This window comes from Hippoglossus stenolepis, chromosome 11 (genome assembly GCF_022539355.2).
Source record: "Hippoglossus stenolepis isolate QCI-W04-F060 chromosome 11, HSTE1.2, whole genome shotgun sequence".
NCBI classification, from domain to species: domain Eukaryota; kingdom Metazoa; phylum Chordata; class Actinopteri; order Pleuronectiformes; family Pleuronectidae; genus Hippoglossus; species Hippoglossus stenolepis.
The window spans coordinates 1,331,094-1,337,093 of NC_061493.1; the positions used below are offsets into that span (position 1 = coordinate 1,331,094).

At 39.5% G+C, this 6,000-nt stretch overlaps 4 non-coding genes and 2 pseudogenes across 4 annotated transcripts; all 6 read right to left on the reverse strand.

Moving 5' to 3' along the window:
- Positions 1–297: 297 nt before the first annotated feature.
- Positions 298–505, reverse strand: LOC124854509. Its single transcript, XR_007034729.1, has one exon. It is a non-coding gene; the product is annotated as a small nucleolar RNA U3 (small nucleolar RNA).
- An 890-nt stretch (positions 506–1,395) lies between these two features.
- Positions 1,396–1,512, reverse strand: LOC124854488 (annotated as a pseudogene).
- A 560-nt stretch (positions 1,513–2,072) lies between these two features.
- On the reverse strand, positions 2,073–2,280 carry LOC124854514. Its single transcript, XR_007034734.1, has one exon. It is a non-coding gene; the product is annotated as a small nucleolar RNA U3 (small nucleolar RNA).
- A 690-nt stretch (positions 2,281–2,970) lies between these two features.
- On the reverse strand, positions 2,971–3,087 carry LOC124854501 (annotated as a pseudogene).
- Positions 3,088–3,660: 573 nt separating this feature from the next.
- Positions 3,661–3,868, reverse strand: LOC124854510. The gene has a single exon (XR_007034730.1). It is a non-coding gene; the product is annotated as a small nucleolar RNA U3 (small nucleolar RNA).
- An 869-nt stretch (positions 3,869–4,737) lies between these two features.
- LOC118118463 lies at positions 4,738–4,945 on the reverse strand. The gene has a single exon (XR_004697943.2). It is a non-coding gene; the product is annotated as a small nucleolar RNA U3 (small nucleolar RNA).
- Between the last annotated feature and the right edge of the window lie 1,055 nt (positions 4,946–6,000).

Below are 6,000 nucleotides of genomic sequence, written 5' to 3' on the forward strand. Positions count from 1 at the left end.
ACGCATTTCAAGTTGAATTAGAATGTCGGCGCTATGGACACTTGGATGACACAACACAAGCAGAATTTTATGGGTTTTTACGCTTGAAGAATCGGTCACCATTCAATTCAATTGTATTGGATTCTGCTCTAACACTCTACACCCCTGAAACTCCAAAAGTGTTTTGTGGACTCAAACACTTCACCCCACCTCCATCGGCATAGTGGAGAGTAGATAAAGAGAGAATTCTAATATTTCAGTTTACTATCCCTTTAACAGCTATTCATACTCATTAACAACAGTAAATTAAAGTAGCCACCCACTCAGATCATGTTTCCTCCTTCAGTGTCTCAACCAGAAACACTGAACAATCATCAACAGTGGAGAAAACCAAGAGTCTCTTCCACCAGATTCCTGCTCTGAAGGAAACATCTTAACTCTTCATCATGGGCAGCGAGACCAAACTCTTTAGAAACACATTTCTCAAGTCAACAACTATAGAAATGATCCCTGAAAGTATAGTCTTGGTTTGTTCTGGATGTTTCCCTGAGTCTTATATCTACAGACGTGAACCTTTACTCCTGGTGAGCAGCTGTGATTCAGAAAGACAAACCTCCTCCAATCAAAACCAAATGAAACTTTATTTTTGTGGGTCATTGCTGTCATAACAATCATGTTTCAGAAAATGCTCAATGACTTGAAATCTTCATGTAATTAAGACAAGTTGTTGAGTGAAGAAAAAGCATGAACTTTATCTGTATTTCGTCTGTTTTGTTCTTCACAACCTGCAGCAGGAGGCACCTGGTTGCTGTTCAGAACTTCAGAGGTCTGATGAGAGGCCGAGAACACCAGCTCATCCTGCAGAGATTCACCGAGCTGAAGAAGAAAGTGGGCAACGCCAGCGGCGACAAAACCCAAGTGTTGTTTGGCAACATGCAGTTCACCGTCAACACAGACTGCCTGTCCAATCTGCCGTACTCCTGCCTCAGCTTCCTGCTGCCTGACAGCTACTTCTACACAGACAATAAACTGGTGGAGGAAGGTGAAGAAGCTCAAGCAGTGGATTTATTCAAGAATAGGTGGACAATCGCAGTTCTTCTCAGGTGGTTTAACTGTTTCTGGTACCAATTAGAGTTTGCACTCTCAAACACAGCCATATTAAAGGATATTTCACTTTGTGGTTCCTTAAGTTGCATTTTTTTGTTTTTCAAGACAATTTGAGGTATTCACTTATTTTATTGGACTTCTCTTAAGTGCAAACAAAACTCAGAAGATATTATTTGCAGTAGTTCAGATTTGTTCTAAATACCTATTCTATGTAAAGTGAAGGCTACAAGTTTGATGATGGATTTCCCAGCTTCATGTAGAATTAAAGTAACTTTGACTACCATATTATTACAAAGTACAGCTGTCCACTCAGAACATATTTCCTCCTTCAGTGTCTCAACCAGAAACACTGAACAATCATCAACAGTGGAGAAAACCAAGAGTCTCTTCCACCAGATTCCTGCTCTGAAGGAAACATCTTAACTCTAGAAAAGAACAGAAAAAGAACAGAAAATGCCTCCATTCTGCTCCTGTGGTGTCATCCAAGTGTCCGTAAGCCGAGACATTCAAAATCAGGGTCATTTACACCAAGTGTTTAGCGTAAGAGTTCGCTACCGGAAGTGGCGATGCTAGCAGAGGTAGCAATGCTAATGCTCACTCTGCCCTTGGGCGAGAGCTTGTGTGCGTCGAATGTGGACGTGGCTTCAGAGGAGGATCACAGGACATTTAGGCAAAAAACTTGGTGTAAATGACGCATTTCAAGTTGAATTAGAATGTCGCGCTTGAGACACTTGGATGACACAACACAAGCAGAATTTTATGGTTTTTTACGTTTGAAGAATCGGTCACCATTCAATTCAATTGTATTGGATTCTGCTCTAACACTCTACACCCTGAAACTCCAAAAGTGTTTTGTGGACTCAAACACTTCACCCCACCTCCATCGGCATAGTGGAGAGTAGATAAAGAGAGAATTCTAATATTTCAGTTTACTATCCCTTTAACAGCTATTCATACTCATTAACAACAGTAAATTAAAGTAGCCACCCACTCAGATCATGTTTCCTCCTTCAGTGTCTCAACCAGAAACACTGAACAATCATCAGCAGTGGAGAAAACCAAGAGTCTCTTCCACCAGATTCCTGCTCTGAAGGAAACATCTTAACTCTTCATCATGGGCAGCGAGACCAAACTCTTTAGAAACACATTTCTCAAGTCAACAACTATAGAAATGATCCCTGAAAGTATAGTCTTGGTTTGTTCTGGATGTTTCCCTGAGTCTTATATCTACAGACGTGAACCTTTACTCCTGGTGAGCAGCTGTGATTCAGAAAGAAAAACCTCCTACAATCACAACCAAATGAAACTTTGATATTTGTGGGTCATTGCTGCCATAACACTCATAACTGATCAGTCATCAAAGGCGAAAGAACAACTAAGACGGTGTGTAGTTGAGATGATGTGGATTCGACTGTTTATATATATGTTCAATAGTTTTTTAAACCATGTTCTAAACAAGAGTTTTGTTATTCCTTCACAAACTACAACTTAATATCAGAATAGTATTTATAGAAATAAATATAGTTTGGGTTTTATTGTCATTTTATTGAGAGATTTTAAAGTTTGTGTAAAAAATAAAGTTTGGTGAGTCTGAAAAAACTTTGGTCACTAAGACTTTAATAATAAAAGTATCAGAGACTCACATCATTGATAATCGCTGTCACACCGGCTGACAAATACACACATGCAGATCAATTCACCATTGAAAACAGACCCAACACATGGTCTCAATTCCAAAATAAAGCTTCTCATAACAGCAAAACTAAACACAGATACCAATAAACCCCAAAACATTATCTTTCTGCCATTACATTGAGTTTGGGACAGAAGCTGTAACTTAACATTAATGAACCTTATCTTTTAAAACATCTGTCTCAGAACCACTCAGAACATGTTTCCTCCTTCAGGGTCTCAACCAGAAACACTGAACAATCATCAACAGTGGAGAAAACCAAGAGTCTCTTCCACCATATTTCTGCTCTGAAGGAAACATCTTAACTCTAGAAAAAGAACAGAAAAAGAACAGAAAAAGAACAGAAAATGCCTCCATTCTGCTCCTGTGGTGTCATCCAAGTGTCCGTAAGCCAAGACATTCAAAATCAGGGTCATTTACACCAAGTGTTTAGCGTAAGAGTTCGCAATGAAGTGGCGATGCTAGCAGAGGTAGCAATGCTAATGCTCACTCTGCCCCTAGGCAGAGCTTGTGTGCGTTCGAATGTGGACGTGGCTTCAGAGGAGGATCACAGGACATTTAGGCAAAAACTTGGTGTAAATGACGCATTTCAAGTTGAATTAGAATGTCGGCGCTTATGACACTTGGATGACACAACACAAGCAGAATTTTATGGGTTTTTTTACGTTTGAAGAATCGGTCACCATTCAATTCAATTGTATTGGATTCTGCTCTAACACTCTACACCCCTGAAACTCCAAAAGTGTTTTGTGGACTCAAACACTTCACCCCACCTCCATCGGCATAGTGGAGAGTAGATAAAGAGAGAATTCTAATATTTCAGTTTACTATCCCTTTAACAGCTATTCATACTCATTAACAACAGTAAATTAAAGTAGCCACCCACTCAGATCATGTTTCCTCCTTCAGTGTCTCAACCAGAAACACTGAACAATCATCAACAGTGGAGAAAACCAAGAGTCTCTTCCACCAGATTCCTGCTCTGAAGGAAACATCTTAACTCTTCATCATGGGCAGCGAGACCAAACTCTTTAGAAACACATTTCTCAAGTCAACAACTATAGAAATGATCCCTGAAAGTATAGTCTTGGTTTGTTCTGGATGTTTCCCGAGTCTTATATCTTATATTACAGACGTGAACCTTTACTCCTGGTGAGCAGCTGTGATTCAGAAAGACAAACCTCCTCCAATCAAAACCAAATGAAACTTTATTTATGTGGGTCATTGCTGTCATAACAATCATGTTTCAGAAAATGCTCAATGACTTGAAATCTTCATGTAATTAAGACAAGTTGTTGAGTGAAGAAAAAGCATGAACTTTATCTGTATTTCGTCTGTTTTGTTCTTCACAACCTGCAGCAGGAGGCACCTGGTTGCTGTTCAGAACTTCAGAGGTCTGATGAGAGGCCGAGAACACCAGCTCATCCTGCAGAGATTCACCGAGCTGAAGAAGAAACTGGGCAACGCCAGCGGCGACAAAACCCAAGTGTTGTTTGGCAACATGCAGTTCACCGTCAACACAGACTGCCTGTCCAATCTGCCGTACTCCTGCCTCAGCTTCCTGCTGCCTGACAGCTACTTCTACACAGACAATAAACTGGTGGAGGAAGGTGAAGAAGCTCAAGCAGTGGATTTATTCAAGAATAGGTGGACAATCGCAGTTCTTCTCAGGTGGTTTAACTGTTTCTGGTACCAATTAGCCATATTAAAGGATATTTCACTTTGTGGTTCCTTAAGTTGCATTTTTTTGTTTTTCAAGACAATTTGAGGTATTCACTTATTTTATTGGACTTCTCTTAAGTGCAAACAAAACTCAGAAGATATTATTTGCAGTAGTTCAGATTTGTTCTAAATACCTATTCTATGTAAAGTGAAGGCTACAAGTTTGATGATGGATTTCCCAGCTTCATGTAGAATTAAAGTAACTTTGACTACCATATTATTACAAAGCAGAGCTGTCCACTCAGAACATGTTTCCTCTTTCAGTGTCTCAACCAGAAACACTGAACAATCATCAACAGTGGAGAAAACCAAAAGTCTCTTCCACCAGATTCCTGTTCTGAAGGAAACATCTTAACTCTTCATCATGGGCAGTAAGACCAAACTCTTTAGAAACACATTTCTCAAGTCAACAACTATAGAAATGATCCCTGAAAGTATAGTCTTGGTTTGTTCTGGATGTTTCTCTGAGTCTTATATCTACAGACGTGAACCTTTACTCCTGGTGAGCAGCTGTGATTCAGAAAGACAAACCTATAATCACAGCTTCATTCATCTCAAACCTCATTATCTATATTTATCTAGACAGACTATAAATAATTCTAAATATATGTTTCATAAGTCGATCTAAAACTAAGTTTTCATTTTGTTGTAACATATGTTGTTGAGTTCAGAGTTGGTTCAACAGAAAATGTCTCAGGGCACACCATTTCTTTTATATTTCAGTGAAATATGAATAATAAATGTTGATATGATTATTTAAACCATATGTACAGACTATTATGTATACAATTACTCACTCTAATGGTCTAATCATGTCGATTAATGAGCTGTTTATTAAGTATCCCCTCTATGATTTGACCAAAGAGGATAGACACCCATGACGAGACAAGCTGTCATGAAACAAAAAGGAACCTTTGGGGCACAATCTGTAGCTCTGCTGTAGCAAGCCATGGCTGACTGATCGTGATTGTGATAATAATGGCGTATCCTGTATCGTGTTGGCATCTGATAGTGGTGGTGGACCACGATCGAGATGGTAGCTGATGGTGGACCCTGATGGCGGCAGTGGACAATGACTGTGGACTATAGTGGCATCCGATCTTGATGGTGGATCATGATCGTGGTGGCTGCTGACCATGGACTATGATTGCAGCAGGACTGCTCGACCATTACTGACAATAATCCATCAATTCATTGACTTTCAGTTATGCTTCAAAATGTTTATTCTTATCAATGCTGCAAATACTCTTATCTTGCTGATGTTCTCCTTTACACTTGACATCTATTGCACTTCAGTCCGTCCTGGGAGAGGGATCCCTCACATGTGGCTCTCTCTGAGGTTTCTACGTTCTTTTTACCCTGTTAAAATGGTTTTTAGTAGTTTTTCCTAACTCTTGTTGAGGGTTAAGGGCAGAGGATGTCACACCTTGTTAAAGCCCTATGAGACAAATTGTGATTTGTGAATATGGGCTATACAAATAAAATTTGATTGATTGATT